This window comes from Miniopterus natalensis, chromosome 15 (genome assembly GCF_054644295.1).
Source record: "Miniopterus natalensis isolate mMinNat1 chromosome 15, mMinNat1.hap1, whole genome shotgun sequence".
Classification (NCBI taxonomy): Eukaryota; Metazoa; Chordata; class Mammalia; order Chiroptera; family Miniopteridae; genus Miniopterus; species Miniopterus natalensis.
In genome coordinates this window covers 54,464,431-54,491,958 of record NC_142095.1, presented here as the reverse complement: position 1 = coordinate 54,491,958, position 27,528 = coordinate 54,464,431, and positions in this window count along the sequence as shown.

Sequence of the window (27,528 nt, the reverse complement as noted above, 5' to 3'; positions counted from 1 at the left end):
GGACAGTTTCAAGCAGCATCTTTTTGTGAACACTTGGAGACAGCGCTGTGAAAAAATTTCGTATGAAGCGGGATTTGGCCAAAGATGAAACACCTTCCAAAACCAACCCTAAAGAACTTAGCCAAACAATGAATATTGCAACAAGCTCCTGCAGGAAAGGTGCTTCTATGAGACAAGCCCCGAGCAGGTAGCTACATTCTGCACAGTACAAAATGCAAATGAATTCCACGCTGAAAACTCACTCCAGAAGGATGAAATGCATGTGTTTCTCTCTGAAAGAACACTCTGACACTAGGCTTTTGCTTGCTCCTTCATATTCTTTGTAGAAACATGTGTTTTCACTACTGGAATACGTTTTGGGATGCATTGTTCCAATCTCTTGCAAGCCTCATATTATTTCTTACACAATGTGGAAAAACAAGGAGTATGTTTCCCAAATCACTTGAAATCCAGGAAAACGCACACTACATCACTCTTGCTCAAACACGATCTTTCTCCTAATGTGTTGAGAACATTCAAGAAACCAGAAAAGAAGGGTATTTTGATGTGAATTTCAGATGGCTATGTACAAAAGGACATTTCTATTGGTTGCAGAGTGCAAAACCATGATTGACCTCATGTTCTCCATGAAAACCTTACATTTCCAAGTGACCTGAAGTAAGACTTTCACAAAAAGATATGTTTGCGTGTCTGTGGTGAAAGGAGCTCTAACTAGTGTATTCAGTGCTGGAGAGTAACACAGCTACAGAAGTTACACAGCGTTTTGAGAGCACCAACATGCTTCAAGCTGAAACTGCTACAAGGTGTGTGTAGCATGCAGAAAGAAGGCTTGTCATTTCAAAGAAAGAAGTGGAAACCAAAATGCATGTAGTGAAACGAGCACACCAGTATGGGAGATGTGCATGTGGACAGTTTCAAGCAGCAGCTCTTTGTGAACACTTGGAGACAGCGCTGTGAAAAAATTTCGTACGAAGCGGGATTTGGCCAAAGTTGAAAGACCTTCCAAAACCAACCCTAAAGAACTTAGCCAAACAATGAATGTTGCAACAAGCTCCTGCAGGAAAGGTGCTTCTATGAGACAAGCCCCGAGCAGGTAGCTACATTCTGCACAGTACAAAATGCAAATGAATTCCAGGCTGAAAACTCACTCCAGAAGGATGAAATGCATGTGTTTCTCTCTGAAAGAACACTCTGCCACTAGGCTTTTGCTTGCTCCTTCAAAGTCTTTGTAGAAACATGTGTTTTCATTGCTGGAATACGTTTTGGGATGCATTGTTCCAATCCCTTGCAAGCCTCATGTTGTTTCTTACACAATGTGGAAAAACAAGGAGTATGTTTCCCAAATCACTTGAAATCCAGGAAAACGCACACTACATCACTCTTGCTCAAACACGATCTTTCCCTAATGTGTTGAGAACATTCAAGAAACCAGAAAAGAAGGGTATTTTGATGTGAATTTCAGATGGCTATGTACAAAAGGACATTTCTATTGGTTGCAGAGTGCAAAACCATGATTGACCTCATGTTCTCCATGAAAACTTTACATTTCCAAGTGACCTGAAGTAACACTTTCACAAAAAGATATGTTTGCGTGTCTGTGGTGAAAGGAGCTCTAACTAGTGTATTCAGTGCTGGAGAGTAACACACTGTACAGAATTTACACAGCGTTTTGAGAGCACCAACATGCTTCAAGCTGAAACTGCTACAAGGTGTGTGTAGCATGCAGAAAGAAGGCTTGTCATTTCAAAGAAAGAAGTGGAAACCAAAATGCATGTAGTGAAACGAGCACACCAGTATGGGAGATGTGCATGTGGACAGTTTCAAGCAGCAGCTCTTTGTGAACACTTGGAGACAGCGCTGTGAAAAAATTTCGTATGAAGCGGGATTTGGCCAAAGATGAAACACCTTCCAAAACCAACCCTAAAGAACTTAGCCAAACAATGAATATTGCAACAAGCTCCTGCAGGAAAGGTGCTTTTATGAGACAAGCCCCGAGCAGGTAGCTACATTCTGCACAGTATAAAATGCAAATGAATTCCACGCTGAAAACTCACTCCAGAAGGATGAAATGCATGTGTTTCTCTCTGAAAGAACACTCTGACACTAGGCTTTTGCTTGCTCCTTCAAATTCTTTGTAGAAACATGTGTTTTCACTACTGGAATACGTTTTGGGATGCATTGTTCCAATCTCTTGCAAGCCTCATATTGTTTCTTACACAATGTGGAAAAACAAAGAGTATGTTTCCCAAATCACTTGAAATCCAGGAAAACGCACACTACATCACTCTTGCTCAAACACGATCTTTCTCCTAATGTGTTGAGAACATTCAAGAAACCAGAAAAGAAGGGTATTTTGATGTGAATTTCAGATGGCTATGTATAAAAGGACATTTCTATTGGTTGCAGAGTGCAAATCCATGATTGACCTCATGTTCTCCATGAAAACCTTACATTTCCAAGTACCTGAAGTAGGACTTTCACAAAAAGATGTGTTTGCATGTCTGTGGTTTAGGGAGCTCTAAGTAGTGTATTCAGTGCTGGAGAGTAACACAGCTACAGAAGTTACACAGCGTTTTGAGAGCACCAACATGCTTCAAGCTGAAACTGCTACAAGGTGTGTGTAGCATGCAGAAAGAAGGCTTGTCATTTCAAAGAAAGAAGTGGAAACCAAAATGCATGTAGTGAAACGAGCACACCAGTATGGGAGATGTGCATGTGGACAGTTTCAAGCAGCAGCTCTTTGTGGACACTTGGAGACAGCGCTGTGAAAAATTTTCGTACGAAGCGGGATTTGGCCAAAGATGAAACACCTTCCAAAACCAACCCTAAAGAACTTAGCCAAACAATGAATGTTGCAACAAGCTCCTGCAGGAAAGGTGCTTCTATGAGACAAGCCCCGAGCAGGTAGCTACATTCTGCACAGTACAAAATGCAAATGAATTCCAGGCTGAAAACTCACTCCAGAAGGATGAAATGCATGTGTTTCTCTCTGAAAGAACACTCTGCCACTAGGCTTTTGCTTCCTCCTTCAAAGTCTTTGTAGAAACATGTGTTTTCACTGCTGGAATACGTTTTGGGATGCATTGTTCCAATCCCTTGCAAGCCTCATGTTGTTTCTTACACAATGTGGAAAAACAAGGAGTATGTTTCCCAAATCACTTGAAATCCAGGAAAACGCACACTACATCACTCTTGCTCAAACACGATCTTTCTCCTAATGTGTTGAGAACATTCAAGAAACCAGAAAAGAAGGGTATTTTGATGTGAGTTTCAGATGGCTATGTACAAAAGGACATTTCTATTGGTTTCAGAGTGCAAAACCATGATTGACCTCATGTTCTCCATGAAAACCTTACATTTCCAAGTCACCTGAAGTAAGACTTTCACAAAAAGATATGTTTGCGTGTCTGTGGTGAAAGGAGCTCTAACTAGTGTATTCAGTGCTGGAGAGTAACACACTGTACAGAATTTACACAGCGTTTTGAGAGCACCAACATGCTTCAAGCTGAAACTGCTACAAGGTGTGTGTAGCATGCAGAAAGAAGGCTTGTCATTTCAAAGAAAGAAGTGGAAACCAAAATGCATGTAGTGAAACGAGCACACCAGTATGGGAGATGTGCATGTGGACAGTTTCAAGCAGCAGCTCTTTGTGAACACTTGGAGACAGCGCTGTGATAAAATTTCGTATGAAGCGGGATTTGGCCAAAGATGAAACACCTTCCAAAACCAACCCTAAAGAACTTAGCCAAACAATGAATATTGCAACAAGCTTCTGCAGGAAAGGTGCTTCTATGAGACAACCCCCGAGCAGGTAGCTACATTCTGCACAGTACAAAATGCAAATGAATTCCAGGCTGAAAACTCACTCCAGAAGGATGAAATGCATGTGTTTCTCTCTGAAAGAACACTCTGCCACTAGGCTTTTGCTTCCTCCTTCAAAGTCTTTGTAGAAACATGTGTTTTCACTGCTGGAATACGTTTTGGGATGCATTGTTCCAATCTCTTGCAAGCCTCATGTTGTTTCTTACACAATGTGGAAAAACAAGGAGTATGTTTCCCAAATCATTTGAAATCCAGGAAAACGCACACTACATCACTCTTGCTCAAACACGATCTTTCTCCTAATGTGTTGAGAACATTCAAGAAACCAGAAAAGAAGGGTATTTTGATGTGAATTTCAGATGGCTATGTATAAAAGGACATTTCTATTGGTTGCAGAGTGCAAATCCATGATTGACCTCATGATCTCCATGAAAACCTTACATTTCCAAGTGACCTGAAGTAAGACTTTCACAAAAAAATGTGTTTGCGTGTCTGTGGTTTAGGGAGCTCTAAGTAGTGTATTCAGTGCTGGAGAGTAACACAGCTACAGAAGTTACACAGCGTTTTGAGAGCACCAACATGCTTCAAGCTGAAACTGCTACAAGGTGTGTGTAGAATGCAGAAAGAACGCTTGTCATTTCAAAGAAAGAAGTGGAAAACAAAATGCAGGTAGTGAAACGAGCACACCAGTATGGGAGATGTGCATGTGGACAGTTTCAAGCAGCAGCTCTTTGTGAACACTTGGAGACAGCGCTGTGAAAAAATTTCGTACGAAGCGGGATTTGGCCAAAGTTGAAAGACCTTCCAAAACCAACCCTAAAGAACTTAGCCAAACAATGAATGTTGCAACAAGCTCCTGCAGGAAAGGTGCTTCTATGAGACAAGCCCCGAGCAGGTAGCTACATTCTGCACAGTACAAAATGCAAATGAATTCCAGGCTGAAAACTCACTCCAGAAGGATGAAATGCATGTGTTTCTCTCTGAAAGAACACTCTGCCACTAGGCTTTTGCTTGCTCCTTCAAAGTCTTTGTAGAAACATGTGTTTTCACTGCTGGAATACGTTTTGGGATGCATTGTTCCAATCCCTTGCAAGCCTCATGTTGTTTCTTACACAATGTGGAAAAACAAGGAGTATGTTTCCCAAATCACTTGAAATCCAGGAAAACGCACACTACATCACTCTTGCTCAAACACGATCTTTCCCTAATGTGTTGAGAACATTCAAGAAACCAGAAAAGAAGGGTATTTTGATGTGAATTTCAGATGGCTATGTACAAAAGGACATTTCTATTGGTTGCAGAGTGCAAAACCATGATTGACCTCATGTTCTCCATGAAAACTTTACATTTCCAAGTGACCTGAAGTAACACTTTCACAAAAAGATATGTTTGCGTGTCTGTGGTGAAAGGAGCTCTAACTAGTGTATTCAGTGCTGGAGAGTAACACACTGTACAGAATTTACACAGCGTTTTGAGAGCACCAACATGCTTCAAGCTGAAACTGCTACAAGGTGTGTGTAGCATGCAGAAAGAAGGCTTGTCATTTCAAAGAAAGAAGTGGAAACCAAAATGCAGGTAGTGAAACGAGCACACCAGTATGGGAGATGTGCATGTGGACAGTTTCATGCAGCAGCTCTTTGTGAACACTTGGAGACAGCGCTGTGAAAAAATTTCGTACGAAGCGGGATTTGGCCAAAGATGAAAGACCTTCCAAAACCAACCCTAAAGAACTTAGCCAAACAATGAATGTTGCAACAAGCTCCTGCAGGAAAGGTGCTTCTATGAGACAAGCCCCGAGCAGGGAGCTACATTCTGCACAGTACAAAATGCAAATGAATTCCAGGCTGAAAACTCACTCCAGAAGGATGAAATGCATGTGTTTCTCTCTGAAAGAACACTCTGCCACTAGGCTTTTGCTTCCTCCTTCAAAGTCTTTGTAGAAACATGTGTTTTCACTGCTGGAATACGTTTTGGGATGCATTGTTCCAATCTCTTGCAAGCCTCATGTTGTTTCTTACACAATGTGGAAAAACAAGGAGTATGTTTCCCAAATCATTTGAAATCCAGGAAAACGCACACTACATCACTCTTGCTCAAACACGATCTTTCTCCTAATGTGTTGAGAACATTCAAGAAACCAGAAAAGAAGGGTATTTTGATGTGAATTTCAGATGGCTATGTATAAAAGGACATTTCTATTGGTTGCAGAGTGCAAATCCATGATTGACCTCATGATCTCCATGAAAACCTTACATTTCCAAGTGACCTGAAGTAGGACTTTCACAAAAAGATGTGTTTGCATGTCTGTGGTTTAGGGAGCTCTAAGTAGTGTATTCAGTGCTGGAGAGTAACACAGCTACAGAAGTTACACAGCGTTTTGAGAGCACCAACATGCTTCAAGCTGAAACTGCTACAAGGTGTGTGTAGCATGCAGAAAGAAGGCTTGTCATTTCAAAGAAAGAAGTGGAAACCAAAATGCAGGTAGTGAAACGAGCACACCAGTATGGGAGATGTGCATGTGGACAGTTTCAAGCAGCAGCTCTTTGTGGACACTTGGAGACAGCGCTGTGAAAAATTTTCGTACGAAGCGGGATTTGGCCAAAGTTGAAAGACCTTCCAAAACCAACCCTAAAGAACTTAGCCAAACAATGAATGTTGCAACAAGCTCCTGCAGGAAAGGTGCTTCTATGAGACAAGCCCCGAGCAGGTAGCTACATTCTGCACAGTACAAAATGCAAATGAATTCCACGCTGAAAACTCACTCCAGAAGGATGAAATGCATGTGTTTCTCTCTGAAAGAACACTCTGACACTAGGCTTTTGCTTGCTCCTTCAAAGTCTTTGTAGAAACATGTGTTTTCACTGCTGGAATACGTTTTGGGATGCATTGTTACAATCCCTTGCAAGCCTCATGTTGTTTCTTATACAATGTGGAAAAACAAGGAGTATGTTTCCCAAATCACTTGAAATCCAGGAAAACGCACACTACATCACTCTTGCTCAAACACGATCTTTCTCCTAATGTGTTGAGAACATTCAAGAAACCAGAAAAGAAGGGTATTTTGATGTGAATTTCAGATGGCTATGTACAAAAGGACATTTCTATTGGTTGCAGAGTGCAAAACCATGATTGACCTCATGTTCTCCATGAAAACCTTACATTTCCAAGTGACCTGAAGTAAGACTTTCACAAAAAGATATGTTTGCGTGTCTGTGGTGAAAGGAGCTCTAACTAGTGTATTCAGTGCTGGAGAGTAACACACTGTACAGAATTTACACAGCGTTTTGAGAGCACCAACATGCTTCAAGCTGAAACTGCTACAAGGTGTGTGTAGCATGCAGAAAGAAGGCTTGTCATTTCAAAGAAAGAAGTGGAAACCAAAATGCAGGTAGTGAAACGAGCACACCAGTATGGGAGATGTGCATGTGGACAGTTTCAAGCAGCAGCTCTTTGTGAACACTTGGAGACAGCGCTGTGAAAAAATTTCGTACGAAGCGGGATTTGGCCAAAGATGAAAGACCTTCCAAAACCAACCCTAAAGAACTTAGCCAAACAATGAATGTTGCAACAAGCTCCTGCAGGAAAGGTGCTTCTATGAGACAAGCCCCGAGCAGGGAGCTACATTCTGCACAGTACAAAATGCAAATGAATTCCAGGCTGAAAACTCACTCCAGAAGGATGAAATGCATGTGTTTCTCTCTGAAAGAACACTCTGCCACTAGGCTTTTGCTTGCTCCTTCAAAGTCTTTGTAGGAACATGTGTTTTCACTGCTGGAATACGTTTTGGGATGCATTGTTCCAATCCCTTGCAAGCCTCATTTTGTTTCTTACACAGTGTGGAAAAACAAGGAGTATGTTTCCCAAATCACTTGAAATCCAGGAAAACGCACACTACATCACTCTTGCTCAACCACGATCTTTCTCCTAATGTGTTGAGAACATTCAAGAAACCAGAAAAGAAGGGTATTTTGATGTGAATTTCAGATGGCTATGTATAAAAGGACATTTCTATTGGTTGCAGAGTGCAAATCCATGATTGACCTCATGTTCTCCATGAAAACCTTACATTTCCAAGTGACCTGAAGTAGGACTTTCACAAAAAGATGTGTTTGCGTGTCTGTGGTTTAGGAAGCTCTAAATAGTGTATTCAGTGCTAGAGAGTAACACAGCTACAGAAGTTACACAGCGTTTTGAGAGCACCAACATGCTTCAAGCTGAAACTGCTACAACGTGTGTGTAGCATGCAGAAAGAAGGCTTGTCATTTCAAAGAAAGAAGTGGAAACCAAAATGCAGGTAGTGAAACGAGCACACCAGTATGGGAGATGTGCATGTGGACAGTTTCAAGCAGCAGCTCTTTGTGGACACTTGGAGACAGCGCTGTGAAAAATTTTCGTACGAAGCGGGATTTGGCCAAAGTTGAAAGACCTTCCAAAACCAAACCTAAAGAACTTAGCCAAACAATGAATGTTGCAACAAGCTCCTGCAGGAACGGTGCTTCTATGAGACAAGTCCCGAGCAGGTAGCTACATTCTGCACAGTACAAAATGCAAATGAATTCCAGGCTGAAAACTCACTCCAGAAGGATGAAATGCATGTGTTTCTCTCTGAAAGAACACTCTGCCACTAGGCTTTTGCTTGCTCCTTCAAAGTCTTTGTAGAAACATGTGTTTACACTGCTGGAATACGTTTTGGGATGCATTGTTCCAATCCCTTGCAAGCCTCATGTTGTTTCTTACACAATGTGGAAAAACAAGGAGTATGTTTCCCAAATCTCTTGAAATCCAGGAAAACGCACACTACATCACTCTTGCTCAAACACGATCTTTCCCTAATGTGTTGAGAACATTCAAGAAACCAGAAAAGAAGGGTATTTTGATGTGAATTTCAGATGGCTATGTACAAAAGGACATTTCTATTGGTTGCAGAGTGCAAAACCATGATTGACCTCATGTTCTCCATGAAAACCTTACATTTCCAAGTGACCTGAAGTAAGACTTTCACAAAAAGATATGTTTGCGTGTCTGTGGTGAAAGGAGCTCTAACTAGTGTATTCAGTGCTGGAGAGTAACACAGCTACAGAAGTTACACAGCGTTTTGAGAGCACCAACATGCTTCAAGCTGAAACTGCTACAAGGTGTGTGTAGCATGCAGAAAGAAGGCTTGTCATTTCAAAGAAAGAAGTGGAAACCAAAATGCATGTAGTGAAACGAGCACACCAGTATGGGAGATGTGCATGTGGACAGTTTCAAGCAGCAGCTCTTTGTGAACACTTGGAGACAGCGCTGTGAAAAAATTTCGTACGAAGCGGGATTTGGCCAAAGTTGAAAGACCTTCCAAAACCAACCCTAAAGAACTTAGCCAAACAATGAATGTTGCAACAAGCTCCTGCAGGAAAGGTGCTTCTATGAGACAAGCCCCGAGCAGGTAGCTACATTCTGCACAGTACAAAATGCAAATGAATTCCAGGCTGAAAACTCACTCCAGAAGGATGAAATGCATGTGTTTCTCTCTGAAAGAACACTCTGCCACTAGGCTTTTGCTTGCTCCTTCAAAGTCTTTGTAGAAACATGTGTTTTCACTGCTGGAATACGTTTTGGGGTGCATTGTTCCAATCCCTTGCAAGCCTCATGTTGTTTCTTACACAATGTGGAAAAACAAGGAGTATGTTTCCCAAATCACTTGAAATCCAGGAAAACGCACACTACATCACTCTTGCTCAAACACGATCTTTCCCTAATGTGTTGAGAACATTCAAGAAACCAGAAAAGAAGGGTATTTTGATGTGAATTTCAGATGGCTATGTACAAAAGGACATTTCTATTGGTTGCAGAGTGCAAAACCATGATTGACCTCATGTTCTCCATGAAAACTTTACATTTCCAAGTGACCTGAAGTAACACTTTCACAAAAAGATATGTTTGCGTGTCTGTGGTGAAAGGAGCTCTAACTAGTGTATTCAGTGCTGGAGAGTAACACACTGTACAGAATTTACACAGCGTTTTGAGAGCACCAACATGCTTCAAGCTGAAACTGCTACAAGGTGTGTGTAGCATGCAGAAAGAAGGCTTGTCATTTCAAAGAAAGAAGTGGAAACCAAAATGCATGTAGTGAAACGAGCACACCAGTATGGGAGATGTGCATGTGGACAGTTTCAAGCAGCAGCTCTTTGTGAACACTTGGAGACAGCGCTGTGAAAAAATTTCGTATGAAGCGGGATTTGGCCAAAGATGAAACACCTTCCAAAACCAACCCTAAAGAACTTAGCCAAACAATGAATATTGCAACAAGCTCCTGCAGGAAAGGTGCTTTTATGAGACAAGCCCCGAGCAGGTAGCTACATTCTGCACAGTATAAAATGCAAATTAATTCCACGCTGAAAACTCACTCCAGAAGGATGAAATGCATGTGTTTCTATCTGAAAGAACACTCTGACACTAGGCTTTTGCTTGCTCCTTCAAATTCTTTGTAGAAACATGTGTTTTCACTGCTGGAATACGTTTTGGGATGCATTGTTACAATCCCTTGCAAGCCTCATGTTGTTTCTTATACAATGTGGAAAAACAAGGAGTATGTTTCCCAAATCACTTGAAATCCAGGAAAACGCACACTACATCACTCTTGCTCAAACACGATCTTTCTCCTAATGTGTTGAGAACATTCAAGAAACCAGAAAAGAAGGGTATTTTGATGTGAATTTCAGATGGCTATGTACAAAAGGACATTTCTATTGGTTGCAGAGTGCAAAACCATGATTGACCTCATGTTCTCCATGAAAACCTTACATTTCCAAGTGACCTGAAGTAACACTTTCACAAAAAGATATGTTTGCGTGTCTGTGGTGAAAGGAGCTCTAACTAGTGTATTCAGTGCTGGAGAGTAACACACTGTACAGAATTTACACAGCGTTTTGAGAGCACCAACATGCTTCAAGCTGAAACTGCTACAAGGTGTGTGTAGCATGCAGAAAGAAGGCTTGTCATTTCAAAGAAAGAAGTGGTAACCAAAATGCATGTAGTGAAACGAGCACACCAGTATGGGAGATGTGCATGTGGACAGTTTCAAGCAGCATCTTTTTGTGAACACTTGGAGACAGCGCTGTGAAAAAATTTCGTATGAAGCGGGATTTGGCCAAAGATGAAACACCTTCCAAAACCAACCCTAAAGAACTTAGCCAAACAATGAATGTTGCAACAAGCTCCTGCAGGAAAGGTGCTTCTATGAGACAAGCCCCGAGCAGGTAGCTACATTCTGCACAGTACAAAATGCAAATGAATTCCACGCTGAAAACTCACTCCAGAAGGATGAAATGCATGTGTTTCTCTCTGAAAGAACACTCTGACACTAGGCTTTTGCTTGCTCCTTCATATTCTTTGTAGAAACATGTGTTTTCACTACTGGAATACGTTTTGGGATGCATTGTTCCAATCTCTTGCAAGCCTCATATTATTTCTTACACAATGTGGAAAAACAAGGAGTATGTTTCCCAAATCACTTGAAATCCAGGAAAACGCACACTACATCACTCTTGCTCAAACACGATCTTTCTCCTAATGTGTTGAGAACATTCAAGAAACCAGAAAAGAAGGGTATTTTGATGTGAATTTCAGATGGCTATGTACAAAAGGACATTTCTATTGGTTGCAGAGTGCAAAACCATGATTGACCTCATGTTCTCCATGAAAACCTTACATTTCCAAGTGACCTGAAGTAAGACTTTCACAAAAAGATATGTTTGCGTGTCTGTGGTGAAAGGAGCTCTAACTAGTGTATTCAGTGCTGGAGAGTAACACAGCTACAGAAGTTACACAGCGTTTTGAGAGCACCAACATGCTTCAAGCTGAAACTGCTACAAGGTGTGTGTAGCATGCAGAAAGAAGGCTTGTCATTTCAAAGAAAGAAGTGGAAACCAAAATGCAGGTAGTGAAACGAGCACACCAGTATGGGAGATGTGCATGTGGACAGTTTCAAGCAGCAGCTCTTTGTGGACACTTGGAGACAGCGCTGTGAAAAATTTTCGTACGAAGCGGGATTTGGCCAAAGTTGAAAGACCTTCCAAAACCAACCCTAAAGAACTTAGCCAAACAATGAATGTTGCAACAAGCTCCTGCAGGAACGGTGCTTCTATGAGACAAGTCCCGAGCAGGTAGCTACATTCTGCACAGTACAAAATGCAAATGAATTCCAGGCTGAAAACTCACTCCAGAAGGATGAAATGCATGTGTTTCTCTCTGAAAGAACACTCTGCCACTAGGCTTTTGCTTGCTCCTTCAAAGTCTTTGTAGAAACATGTGTTTACACTGCTGGAATACGTTTTGGGATGCATTGTTCCAATCCCTTGCAAGCCTCATGTTGTTTCTTACACAATGTGGAAAAACAAGGAGTATGTTTCCCAAATCTCTTGAAATCCAGGAAAACGCACACTACATCACTCTTGCTCAAACACGATCTTTCCCTAATGTGTTGAGAACATTCAAGAAACCAGAAAAGAAGGGTATTTTGATGTGAATTTCAGATGGCTATGTACAAAAGGACATTTCTATTGGTTGCAGAGTGCAAAACCATGATTGACCTCATGTTCTCCATGAAAACCTTACATTTCCAAGTGACCTGAAGTAAGACTTTCACAAAAAGATATGTTTGCGTGTCTGTGGTGAAAGGAGCTCTAACTAGTGTATTCAGTGCTGGAGAGTAACACAGCTACAGAAGTTACACAGCGTTTTGAGAGCACCAACATGCTTCAAGCTGAAACTGCTACAAGGTGTGTGTAGCATGCAGAAAGAAGGCTTGTCATTTCAAAGAAAGAAGTGGAAACCAAAATGCATGTAGTGAAACGAGCACACCAGTATGGGAGATGTGCATGTGGACAGTTTCAAGCAGCAGCTCTTTGTGAACACTTGGAGACAGCGCTGTGAAAAAATTTCGTACGAAGCGGGATTTGGCCAAAGTTGAAAGACCTTCCAAAACCAACCCTAAAGAACTTAGCCAAACAATGAATGTTGCAACAAGCTCCTGCAGGAAAGGTGCTTCTATGAGACAAGCCCCGAGCAGGTAGCTACATTCTGCACAGTACAAAATGCAAATGAATTCCAGGCTGAAAACTCACTCCAGAAGGATGAAATGCATGTGTTTCTCTCTGAAAGAACACTCTGCCACTAGGCTTTTGCTTGCTCCTTCAAAGTCTTTGTAGAAACATGTGTTTTCACTGCTGGAATACGTTTTGGGGTGCATTGTTCCAATCCCTTGCAAGCCTCATGTTGTTTCTTACACAATGTGGAAAAACAAGGAGTATGTTTCCCAAATCACTTGAAATCCAGGAAAACGCACACTACATCACTCTTGCTCAAACACGATCTTTCCCTAATGTGTTGAGAACATTCAAGAAACCAGAAAAGAAGGGTATTTTGATGTGAATTTCAGATGGCTATGTACAAAAGGACATTTCTATTGGTTGCAGAGTGCAAAACCATGATTGACCTCATGTTCTCCATGAAAACTTTACATTTCCAAGTGACCTGAAGTAACACTTTCACAAAAAGATATGTTTGCGTGTCTGTGGTGAAAGGAGCTCTAACTAGTGTATTCAGTGCTGGAGAGTAACACACTGTACAGAATTTACACAGCGTTTTGAGAGCACCAACATGCTTCAAGCTGAAACTGCTACAAGGTGTGTGTAGCATGCAGAAAGAAGGCTTGTCATTTCAAAGAAAGAAGTGGAAACCAAAATGCATGTAGTGAAACGAGCACACCAGTATGGGAGATGTGCATGTGGACAGTTTCAAGCAGCAGCTCTTTGTGAACACTTGGAGACAGCGCTGTGAAAAAATTTCGTATGAAGCGGGATTTGGCCAAAGATGAAACACCTTCCAAAACCAACCCTAAAGAACTTAGCCAAACAATGAATATTGCAACAAGCTCCTGCAGGAAAGGTGCTTTTATGAGACAAGCCCCGAGCAGGTAGCTACATTCTGCACAGTATAAAATGCAAATGAATTCCACGCTGAAAACTCACTCCAGAAGGATGAAATGCATGTGTTTCTCTCTGAAAGAACACTCTGACACTAGGCTTTTGCTTGCTCCTTCAAATTCTTTGTAGAAACATGTGTTTTCACTGCTGGAATACGTTTTGGGATGCATTGTTACAATCCCTTGCAAGCCTCATGTTGTTTCTTATACAATGTGGAAAAACAAGGAGTATGTTTCCCAAATCACTTGAAATCCAGGAAAACGCACACTACATCACTCTTGCTCAAACACGATCTTTCTCCTAATGTGTTGAGAACATTCAAGAAACCAGAAAAGAAGGGTATTTTGATGTGAATTTCAGATGGCTATGTACAAAAGGACATTTCTATTGGTTGCAGAGTGCAAAACCATGATTGACCTCATGTTCTCCATGAAAACCTTACATTTCCAAGTGACCTGAAGTAACACTTTCACAAAAAGATATGTTTGCGTGTCTGTGGTGAAAGGAGCTCTAACTAGTGTATTCAGTGCTGGAGAGTAACACACTGTACAGAATTTACACAGCGTTTTGAGAGCACCAACATGCTTCAAGCTGAACCTGCTACAAGGTGTGTGTAGCATGCAGAAAGAAGGCTTGTCATTTCAAAGAAAGAAGTGGTAACCAAAATGCATGTAGTGAAACGAGCACACCAGTATGGGAGATGTGCATGTGGACAGTTTCAAGCAGCATCTTTTTGTGAACACTTGGAGACAGCGCTGTGAAAAAATTTCGTATGAAGCGGGATTTGGCCAAAGATGAAACACCTTCCAAAACCAACCCTAAAGAACTTAGCCAAACAATGAATGTTGCAACAAGCTCCTGCAGGAAAGGTGCTTCTATGAGACAAGCCCCGAGCAGGTAGCTACATTCTGCACAGTACAAAATGCAAATGAATTCCACGCTGAAAACTCACTCCAGAAGGATGAAATGCATGTGTTTCTCTCTGAAAGAACACTCTGACACTAGGCTTTTGCTTGCTCCTTCATATTCTTTGTAGAAACATGTGTTTTCACTACTGGAATACGTTTTGGGATGCATTGTTCCAATCTCTTGCAAGCCTCATATTATTTCTTACACAATGTGGAAAAACAAGGAGTATGTTTCCCAAATCACTTGAAATCCAGGAAAACGCACACTACATCACTCTTGCTCAACCACGATCTTTCTCCTAATGTGTTGAGAACATTCAAGAAACCAGAAAAGAAGGGTATTTTGATGTGAATTTCAGATGGCTATGTACAAAAGGACATTTCTATTGGTTGCAGAGTGCAAAACCATGATTGACCTCATGTTCTCCATGAAAACCTTACATTTCCAAGTGACCTGAAGTAAGACTTTCACAAAAAGATATGTTTGCGTGTCTGTGGTGAAAGGAGCTCTAACTAGTGTATTCAGTGCTGGAGAGTAACACAGCTACAGAAGTTACACAGCGTTTTGAGAGCACCAACATGCTTCAAGCTGAAACTGCTACAAGGTGTGTGTAGCATGCAGAAAGAAGGCTTGTCATTTCAAAGAAAGAAGTGGAAACCAAAATGCATGTAGTGAAACGAGCACACCAGTATGGGAGATGTGCATGTGGACAGTTTCAAGCAGCAGCTCTTTGTGGACACTTGGAGACAGCGCTGTGAAAAATTTTCGTACGAAGCGGGATTTGGCCAAAGATGAAACACCTTCCAAAACCAACCCTAAAGAACTTAGCCAAACAATGAATGTTGCAACAAGCTCCTGCAGGAAAGGTGCTTCTATGAGACAAGCCCCGAGCAGGTAGCTACATTCTGCACAGTACAAAATGCAAATGAATTCCAGGCTGAAAACTCACTCCAGAAGGATGAAATGCATGTGTTTCTCTCTGAAAGAACACTCTGCCACTAGGCTTTTGCTTGCTCCTTCAAAGTCTTTGTAGAAACATGTGTTTTCACTGCTGGAATACGTTTTGGGATGCATTGTTCCAATCTCTTGCAAGCCTCATGTTGTTTCTTACACAATGTGGAAAAACAAGGAGTATGTTTCCCAAATCATTTGAAATCCAGGAAAACGCACACTACATCACTCTTGCTCAAACACGATCTTTCTCCTAATGTGTTGAGAACATTCAAGAAACCAGAAAAGAAGGGTATTTTGATGTGAATTTCAGATGGCTATGTATAAAAGGACATTTCTATTGGTTGCAGAGTGCAAATCCATGATTGACCTCATGATCTCCATGAAAACCTTACATTTCCAAGTGTCCTGAAGTAAGACTTTCACAAAAAAATGTGTTTGCGTGTCTGTGGTTTAGGGAGCTCTAAGTAGTGTATTCAGTGCTGGAGAGTAACACAGCTACAGAAGTTACACAGCGCTTTGAGAGCACCAACATGCTTCAAGCTGAAACTGCTACAAGGTGTGTGTAGAATGCAGAAAGAACGCTTGTCATTTCAAAGAAAGAAGTGGAAAACAAAATGCAGGTAGTGAAACGAGCACACCAGTATGGGAGATGTGCATGTGGACAGTTTCAAGCAGCAGCTCTTTGTGAACACTTGGAGACAGCGCTGTGAAAAAATTTCGTACGAAGCGGGATTTGGCCAAAGTTGAAAGACCTTCCAAAACCAACCCTAAAGAACTTAGCCAAACAATGAATGTTGCAACAAGCTCCTGCAGGAAAGGTGCTTCTATGAGACAAGCCCCGAGCAGGTAGCTACATTCTGCACAGTACAAAATGCAAATGAATTCCAGGCTGAAAACTCACTCCAGAAGGATGAAATGCATGTGTTTCTCTCTGAAAGAACACTCTGCCACTAGGCTTTTGCTTGCTCCTTCAAAGTCTTTGTAGAAACATGTGTTTTCACTGCTGGAATACGTTTTGGGATGCATTGTTCCAATCTCTTGCAAGCCTCATGTTGTTTCTTACACAATGTGGAAAAACAAGGAGTATGTTTCCCAAATCATTTGAAATCCAGGAAAACGCACACTACATCACTCTTGCTCAAACACGATCTTTCTCCTAATGTGTTGAGAACATTCAAGAAACCAGAAAAGAAGGGTATTTTGATGTGAATTTCAGATGGCTATGTACAAAAGGACATTTCTATTGGTTGCAGAGTGCAAAACCATGATTGACCTCATGTTCTCCATGAAAACCTTACATTTCCAAGTGACCTGAAGTAAGACTTTCACAAAAAGATATGTTTGCGTGTCTGTGGTGAAAGGAGCTCTAACTAGTGTATTCAGTGCTGGAGAGTAACACAGCTACAGAAGTTACACAGCGTTTTGAGAGCACCAACATGCTTCAAGCTGAAACTGCTACAAGGTGTGTGTAGCATGCAGAAAGAAGGCTTGTCATTTCAAAGAAAGAAGTGGAAACCAAAATGCATGTAGTGAAACGAGCACACCAGTATGGGAGATGTGCATGTGGACAGTTTCAAGCAGCAGCTCTTTGTGGACACTTGGAGACAGCGCTGTGAAAAATTTTCGTACGAAGCGGGATTTGGCCAAAGATGAAACACCTTCCAAAACCAACCCTAAAGAACTTAGCCAAACAATGAATGTTGCAACAAGCTCCTGCAGGAAAGGTGCTTCTATGAGACAAGCCCCGAGCAGGTAGCTACATTCTGCACAGTACAAAATGCAAATGAATTCCAGGCTGAAAACTCACTCCAGAAGGATGAAATGCATGTGTTTCTCTCTGAAAGAACACTCTGCCACTAGGCTTTTGCTTCCTCCTTCAAAGTCTTTGTAGAAACATGTGTTTTCACTGCTGGAATACGTTTTGGGATGCATTGTTCCAATCTCTTGCAAGCCTCATGTTGTTTCTTACACAATGTGGAAAAACAAGGAGTATGTTTCCCAAATCATTTGAAATCCAGGAAAACGCACACTACATCACTCTTGCTCAAACACGATCTTTCTCCTAATGTGTTGAGAACATTCAAGAAACCAGAAAAGAAGGGTATTTTGATGTGAATTTCAGATGGCTATGTATAAAAGGACATTTCTATTGGTTGCAGAGTGCAAATCCATGATTGACCTCATGATCTCCATGAAAACCTTACATTTCCAAGTGACCTGAAGTAAGACTTTCACAAAAAAATGTGTTTGCGTGTCTGTGGTTTAGGGAGCTCTAAGTAGTGTATTCAGTGCTGGAGAGTAACACAGCTACAGAAGTTACACAGCGTTTTGAGAGCACCAACATGCTTCAAGCTGAAACTGCTACAAGGTGTGTGTAGAATGCAGAAAGAACGCTTGTCATTTCAAAGTAAGAAGTGGAAAACAAAATGCAGGTAGTGAAACGAGCACACCAGTATGGGAGATGTGCATGTGGACAGTTTCAAGCAGCAGCTCTTTGTGAACACTTGGAGACAGCGCTGTGAAAAAATTTCGTACGAAGCGGGATTTGGCCAAAGTTGAAAGACCTTCCAAAACCAACCCTAAAGAACTTAGCCAAACAATGAATGTTGCAACAAGCTCCTGCAGGAAAGGTGCTTCTATGAGACAAGCCCCGAGCAGGTAGCTACATTCTGCACAGTACAAAATGCAAATGAATTCCAGGCTGAAAACTCACTCCAGAAGGATGAAATGCATGTGTTTCTCTCTGAAAGAACACTCTGCCACTAGGCTTTTGCTTGCTCCTTCAAAGTCTTTGTAGAAACATGTGTTTTCACTGCTGGAATACGTTTTGGGATGCATTGTTCCAATCTCTTGCAAGCCTCATGTTGTTTCTTACACAATGTGGAAAAACAAGGAGTATGTTTCCCAAATCATTTGAAATCCAGGAAAACGCACACTACATCACTCTTGCTCAAACACGATCTTTCTCCTAATGTGTTGAGAACATTCAAGAAACCAGAAAAGAAGGGTATTTTGATGTGAATTTCAGATGGCTATGTATAAAAGGACATTTCTATTGGTTGCAGAGTGCAAATCCATGATTGACCTCATGTTCTCCATGAAAACCTTACATTTCCAAGTACCTGAAGTAGGACTTTCACAAAAAGATGTGTTTGCATGTCTGTGGTTTAGGGAGCTCTAAGTAGTGTATTCAGTGCTGGAGAGTAACACAGCTACAGAAGTTACACAGCGTTTTGAGAGCACCAACATGCTTCAAGCTGAAACTGCTACAAGGTGTGTGTAGCATGCAGAAAGAAGGCTTGTCATTTCAAAGAAAGAAGTGGAAACCAAAATGCAGGTAGTGAAACGAGCACACCAGTATGGGAGATGTGCATGTGGACAGTTTCAAGCAGCAGCTCTTTGTGGACACTTGGAGACAGCGCTGTGAAAAATTTTCGTACGAAGCGGGATTTGGCCAAAGTTGAAAGACCTTCCAAAACCAACCCTAAAGAACTTAGCCAAACAATGAATGTTGCAACAAGCTCCTGCAGGAAAGGTGCTTCTATGAGACAAGCCCCGAGCAGGTAGCTACATTCTGCACAGTACAAAATGCAAATGAATTCCACGCTGAAAACTCACTCCAGAAGGATGAAATGCATGTGTTTCTCTCTGAAAGAACACTCTGACACTAGGCTTTTGCTTGCTCCTTCATATTCTTTGTAGAAACATGTGTTTTCACTACTGGAATACGTTTTGGGATGCATTGTTCCAATCTCTTGCAAGCCTCATATTATTTCTTACACAATGTGGAAAAACAAGGAGTATGTTTCCCAAATCACTTGAAATCCAGGAAAACGCACACTACATCACTCTTGCTCAAACACGATCTTTCTCCTAATGTGTTGAGAACATTCAAGAAACCAGAAAAGAAGGGTATTTTGATGTGAATTTCAGATGGCTATGTACAAAAGGACATTTCTATTGGTTGCAGAGTGCAAAACCATGATTGACCTCATGTTCTCCATGAAAACCTTACATTTCCAAGTGACCTGAAGTAAGACTTTCACAAAAAGATATGTTTGCGTGTCTGTGGTGAAAGGAGCTCTAACTAGTGTATTCAGTGCTGGAGAGTAACACAGCTACAGAAGTTACACAGCGTTTTGAGAGCACCAACATGCTTCAAGCTGAAACTGCTACAAGGTGTGTGTAGCATGCAGAAAGAAGGCTTGTCATTTCAAAGAAAGAAGTGGAAACCAAAATGCATGTAGTGAAACGAGCACACCAGTATGGGAGATGTGCATGTGGACAGTTTCAAGCAGCAGCTCTTTGTGGACACTTGGAGACAGCGCTGTGAAAAATTTTCGTACGAAGCGGGATTTGGCCAAAGATGAAACACCTTCCAAAACCAACCCTAAAGATCTTAGCCAAACAATGAATGTTGCAACAAGCTCCTGCAGGAAAGGTGCTTCTATGAGACAAGCCCCGAGCAGGTAGCTACATTCTGCACAGTACAAAATGCAAATGAATTCCAGGCTGAAAACTCACTCCAGAAGGATGAAATGCATGTGTTTCTCTCTGAAAGAACACTCTGCCACTAGGCTTTTGCTTCCTCCTTCAAAGTCTTTGTAGAAACATGTGTTTTCACTGCTGGAATACGTTTTGGGATGCATTGTTCCAATCTCTTGCAAGCCTCATATTGTTTCTTACACAATGTGGAAAAACAAGGAGTATGTTTCCCAAATCATTTGAAATCCAGGAAAACGCACACTACATCACTCTTGCTCAAACACGATCTTTCTCCTAATGTGTTGAGAACATTCAAGAAACCAGAAAAGAAGGGTATTTTGATGTGAATTTCAGATGGCTATGTATAAAAGGACATTTCTATTGGTTGCAGAGTGCAAATCCATGATTGACCTCATGATCTCCATGAAAACCTTACATTTCCAAGTGACCTGAAGTAAGACTTTCACAAAAAAATGTGTTTGCGTGTCTGTGGTTTAGGGAGCTCTAAGTAGTGTATTCAGTGCTGGAGAGTAACACAGCTACAGAAGTTACACAGCGTTTTGAGAGCACCAACATGCTTCAAGCTGAAACTGCTACAAGGTGTGTGTAGAATGCAGAAAGAACGCTTGTCATTTCAAAGAAAGAAGTGGAAAACAAAATGCAGGTAGTGAAACGAGCACACCAGTATGGGAGATGTGCATGTGGACAGTTTCAAGCAGCAGCTCTTTGTGAACACTTGGAGACAGCGCTGTGAAAAAATTTCGTACGAAGCGGGATTTGGCCAAAGTTGAAAGACCTTCCAAAACCAACCCTAAAGAACTTAGCCAAACAATGAATGTTGCAACAAGCTCCTGCAGGAAAGGTGCTTCTATGAGACAAGCCCCGAGCAGGTAGCTACATTCTGCACAGTACAAAATGCAAATGAATTCCAGGCTGAAAACTCACTCCAGAAGGATGAAATGCATGTGTTTCTCTCTGAAAGAACACTCTGCCACTAGGCTTTTGCTTGCTCCTTCAAAGTCTTTGTAGAAACATGTGTTTTCACTGCTGGAATACGTTTTGGGATGCATTGTTCCAATCCCTTGCAAGCCTCATGTTGTTTCTTACACAATGTGGAAAAACAAGGAGTATGTTTCCCAAATCACTTGAAATCCAGGAAAACGCACACTACATCACTCTTGCTCAAACACGATCTTTCCCTAATGTGTTGAGAACATTCAAGAAACCAGAAAAGAAGGGTATTTTGATGTGAATTTCAGATGGCTATGTACAAAAGGACATTTCTATTGGTTGCAGAGTGCAAAACCATGATTGACCTCATGTTCTCCATGAAAACTTTACATTTCCAAGTGACCTGAAGTAACACTTTCACAAAAAGATATGTTTGCGTGTCTGTGGTGAAAGGAGCTCTAACTAGTGTATTCAGTGCTGGAGAGTAACACACTGTACAGAATTTACACAGCGTTTTGAGAGCACCAACATGCTTCAAGCTGAAACTGCTACAAGGTGTGTGTAGCATGCAGAAAGAAGGCTTGTCATTTCAAAGAAAGAAGTGGAAACCAAAATGCATGTAGTGAAACGAGCACACCAGTATGGGAGATGTGCATGTGGACAGTTTCAAGCAGCAGCTCTTTGTGAACACTTGGAGACAGCGCTGTGAAAAAATTTCGTATGAAGCGGGATTTGGCCAAAGATAAAACACCTTCCAAAACCAACCCTAAAGAACTTAGCCAAACAATGAATATTGCAACAAGCTCCTGCAGGAAAGGTGCTTTTATGAGACAAGCCCCGAGCAGGTAGCTACATTCTGCACAGTATAAAATGCAAATGAATTCCACGCTGAAAACTCACTCCAGAAGGATGAAATGCATGTGTTTCTCTCTGAAAGAACACTCTGACACTAGGCTTTTGCTTGCTCCTTCAAATTCTTTGTAGAAACATGTGTTTTCACTACTGGAATACGTTTTGGGATGCATTGTTCCAATCTCTTGCAAGCCTCATATTGTTTCTTACACAATGTGGAAAAACAAAGAGTATGTTTCCCAAATCACTTGAAATCCAGGAAAACGCACACTACATCACTCTTGCTCAAACACGATCTTTCTCCTAATGTGTTGAGAACATTCAAGAAACCAGAAAAGAAGGGTATTTTGATGTGAATTTTAGATGGCTATGTATAAAAGGACATTTCTATTGGTTGCAGAGTGCAAATCCATGATTGACCTCATGTTCTCCATGAAAACCTTACATTTCCAAGTACCTGAAGTAGGACTTTCACAAAAAGATGTGTTTGCATGTCTGTGGTTTAGGGAGCTCTAAGTAGTGTATTCAGTGCTGGAGAGTAACACAGCTACAGAAGTTACACAGCGTTTTGAGAGCACCAACATGCTTCAAGCTGAAACTGCTACAAGGTGTGTGTAGCATGCAGAAAGAAGGCTTGTCATTTCAAAGAAAGAAGTGGAAACCAAAATGCAGGTAGTGAAACGAGCACACCAGTATGGGAGATGTGCATGTGGACAGTTTCAAGCAGCAGCTCTTTGTGGACACTTGGAGACAGCGCTGTGAAAAATTTTCGTACGAAGCGGGATTTGGCCAAAGTTGAAAGACCTTCCAAAACCAACCCTAAAGAACTTAGCCAAACAATGAATGTTGCAACAAGCTCCTGCAGGAAAGGTGCTTCTATGAGACAAGCCCCGAGCAGGTAGCTACATTCTGCACAGTACAAAATGCAAATGAATTCCACGCTGAAAACTCACTCCAGAAGGATGAAATGCATGTGTTTCTCTCTGAAAGAACACTCTGACACTAGGCTTTTGCTTGCTCCTTCAAAGTCTTTGTAGAAACATGTGTTTTCACTGCTGGAATACGTTTTGGGATGCATTGTTACAATCCCTTGCAAGCCTCATGTTGTTTCTTATACAATGTGGAAAAACAAGGAGTATGTTTCCCAAATCACTTGAAATCCAGGAAAACGCACACTACATCACTCTTGCTCAAACACGATCTTTCTCCTAATGTGTTGAGAACATTCAAGAAACCAGAAAAGAAGGGTATTTTGATGTGAATTTCAGATGGCTATGTACAAAAGGACATTTCTATTGGTTGCAGAGTGCAAAACCATGATTGACCTCATGTTCTCCATGAAAACCTTACATTTCCAAGTGACCTGAAGTAAGACTTTCACAAAAAGATATGTTTGCGTGTCTGTGGTGAAAGGAGCTCTAACTAGTGTATTCAGTGCTGGAGAGTAACACACTGTACAGAATTTACACAGCGTTTTGAGAGCACCAACATGCTTCAAGCTGAAACTGCTACAAGGTGTGTGTAGCATGCAGAAAGAAGGCTTGTCATTTCAAAGAAAGAAGTGGAAACCAAAATGCAGGTAGTGAAACGAGCACACCAGTATGGGAGATGTGCATGTGGACAGTTTCAAGCAGCAGCTCTTTGTGAACACGTGGAGACAGCGCTGTGAAAAAATTTCGTACGAAGCGGGATTTGGCCAAAGATGAAAGACCTTCCAAAACCAACCCTAAAGAACTTAGCCAAACAATGAATGTTGCAACAAGCTCCTGCAGGAAAGGTGCTTCTATGAGACAAGCCCCGAGCAGGTAGCTACATTCTGCACAGTACAAAATGCAAATGAATTCCACGCTGAAAACTCACTCCAGAAGGATGAAATGCATGTGTTTCTCTCTGAAAGAACACTCTGACACTAGGCTTTTGCTTGCTCCTTCATATTCTTTGTAGAAACATGTGTTTTCACTACTGGAATACGTTTTGGGATGCATTGTTCCAATCTCTTGCAAGCCTCATATTATTTCTTACACAATGTGGAAAAACAAGGAGTATGTTTCCCAAATCACTTGAAATCCAGGAAAACGCACACTACATCACTCTTGCTCAAACACGATCTTTCTCCTAATGTGTTGAGAACATTCAAGAAACCAGAAAAGAAGGGTATTTTGATGTGAATTTTAGATGGCTATGTATAAAAGGACATTTCTATTGGTTGCAGAGTGCAAATCCATGATTGACCTCATGATCTCCATGAAAACCTTACATTTCCAAGTGACCTGAAGTAAGACTTTCACAAAAAAATGTGTTTGCGTGTCTGTGGTTTAGGGAGCTCTAAGTAGTGTATTCAGTGCTGGAGAGTAACACAGCTACAGAAGTTACACAGCGTTTTGAGAGCACCAACATGCTTCAAGCTGAAACTGCTACAAGGTGTGTGTAGAATGCAGAAAGAACGCTTGTCATTTCAAAGAAAGAAGTGGAAAACAAAATGCAGGTAGTGAAACGAGCACACCAGTATGGGAGATGTGCATGTGGACAGTTTCAAGCAGCAGCTCTTTGTGAACACTTGGAGACAGCGCTGTGAAAAAATTTCGTACGAAGCGGGATTTGGCCAAAGTTGAAAGACCTTCCAAAACCAACCCTAAAGAACTTAGCCAAACAATGAATGTTGCAACAAGCTCCTGCAGGAAAGGTGCTTCTATGAGACAAGCCCCGAGCAGGTAGCTACATTCTGCACAGTACAAAATGCAAATGAATTCCAGGCTGAAAACTCACTCCAGAAGGATGAAATGCATGTGTTTCTCTCTGAAAGAACACTCTGCCACTAGGCTTTTGCTTGCTCCTTCAAAGTCTTTGTAGAAACATGTGTTTTCACTGCTGGAATACGTTTTGGGATGCATTGTTCCAATCCCTTGCAAGCCTCATGTTGTTTCTTACACAATGTGGAAAAACAAGGAGTATGTTTCCCAAATCACTTGAAATCCAGGAAAACGCACACTACATCACTCTTGCTCAAACACGATCTTTCCCTAATGTGTTGAGAACATTCAAGAAACCAGAAAAGAAGGGTATTTTGATGTGAATTTCAGATGGCTATGTACAAAAGGACATTTCTATTGGTTGCAGAGTGCAAAACCATGATTGACCTCATGTTCTCCATGAAAACTTTACATTTCCAAGTGACCTGAAGTAACACTTTCACAAAAAGATATGTTTGCGTGTCTGTGGTGAAAGGAGCTCTAACTAGTGTATTCAGTGCTGGAGAGTAACACACTGTACAGAATTTACACAGCGTTTTGAGAGCACCAACATGCTTCAAGCTGAAACTGCTACAAGGTGTGTGTAGCATGCAGAAAGAAGGCTTGTCATTTCAAAGAAAGAAGTGGAAACCAAAATGCATGTAGTGAAACGAGCACACCAGTATGGGAGATGTGCATGTGGACAGTTTCAAGCAGCAGCTCTTTGTGAACACTTGGAGACAGCGCTGTGAAAAAATTTCGTATGAAGCGGGATTTGGCCAAAGATAAAACACCTTCCAAAACCAACCCTAAAGAACTTAGCCAAACAATGAATATTGCAACAAGCTCCTGCAGGAAAGGTGCTTTTATGAGACAAGCCCCGAGCAGGTAGCTACATTCTGCACAGTATAAAATGCAAATGAATTCCACGCTGAAAACTCACTCCAGAAGGATGAAATGCATGTGTTTCTCTCTGAAAGAACACTCTGACACTAGGCTTTTGCTTGCTCCTTCAAATTCTTTGTAGAAACATGTGTTTTCACTACTGGAATACGTTTTGGGATGCATTGTTCCAATCTCTTGCAAGCCTCATATTGTTTCTTACACAATGTGGAAAAACAAAGAGTATGTTTCCCAAATCACTTGAAATCCAGGAAAACGCACACTACATCACTCTTGCTCAAACACGATCTTTCTCCTAATGTGTTGAGAACATTCAAGAAACCAGAAAAGAAGGGTATTTTGATGTGAATTTTAGATGGCTATGTATAAAAGGACATTTCTATTGGTTGCAGAGTGCAAATCCATGATTGACCTCATGTTCTCCATGAAAACCTTACATTTCCAAGTACCTGAAGTAGGACTTTCACAAAAAGATGTGTTTGCATGTCTGTGGTTTAGGGAGCTCTAAGTAGTGTATTCAGTGCTGGAGAGTAACACAGCTACAGAAGTTACACAGCGTTTTGAGAGCACCAACATGCTTCAAGCTGAAACTGCTACAAGGTGTGTGTAGCATGCAGAAAGAAGGCTTGTCATTTCAAAGAAAGAAGTGGAAACCAAAATGCAGGTAGTGAAACGAGCACACCAGTATGGGAGATGTGCATGTGGACAGTTTCAAGCAGCAGCTCTTTGTGGACACTTGGAGACAGCGCTGTGAAAAATTTTCGTACGAAGCGGGATTTGGCCAAAGTTGAAAGACCTTCCAAAACCAACCCTAAAGAACTTAGCCAAACAATGAATGTTGCAACAAGCTCCTGCAGGAAAGGTGCTTCTATGAGACAAGCCCCGAGCAGGTAGCTACATTCTGCACAGTACAAAATGCAAATGAATTCCACGCTGAAAACTCACTCCAGAAGGATGAAATGCATGTGTTTCTCTCTGAAAGAACACTCTGACACTAGGCTTTTGCTTGCTCCTTCAAAGTCTTTGTAGAAACATGTGTTTTCACTGCTGGAATACGTTTTGGGATGCATTGTTACAATCCCTTGCAAGCCTCATGTTGTTTCTTATACAATGTGGAAAAACAAGGAGTATGTTTCCCAAATCACTTGAAATCCAGGAAAACGCACACTACATCACTCTTGCTCAAACACGATCTTTCTCCTAATGTGTTGAGAACATTCAAGAAACCAGAAAAGAAGGGTATTTTGATGTGAATTTCAGATGGCTATGTACAAAAGGACATTTCTATTGGTTGCAGAGTGCAAAACCATGATTGACCTCATGTTCTCCATGAAAACCTTACATTTCCAAGTGACCTGAAGTAAGACTTTCACAAAAAGATATGTTTGCGTGTCTGTGGTGAAAGGAGCTCTAACTAGTGTATTCAGTGCTGGAGAGTAACACACTGTACAGAATTTACACAGCGTTTTGAGAGCACCAACATGCTTCAAGCTGAAACTGCTACAAGGTGTGTGTAGCATGCAGAAAGAAGGCTTGTCATTTCAAAGAAAGAAGTGGAAACCAAAATGCAGGTAGTGAAACGAGCACACCAGTATGGGAGATGTGCATGTGGACAGTTTCAAGCAGCAGCTCTTTGTGAACACGTGGAGACAGCGCTGTGAAAAAATTTCGTACGAAGCGGGATTTGGCCAAAGATGAAAGACCTTCCAAAACCAACCCTAAAGAACTTAGCCAAACAATGAATGTTGCAACAAGCTCCTGCAGGAAAGGTGCTTCTATGAGACAAGCCCCGAGCAGGGAGCTACATTCTGCACAGTACAAAATGCAAATGAATTCCACGCTGAAAACTCACTCCAGAAGGATGAAATGCATGTGTTTCTCTCTGAAAGAACACTCTGACACTAGGCTTTTGCTTGCTCCTTCATATTCTTTGTAGAAACATGTGTTTTCACTACTGG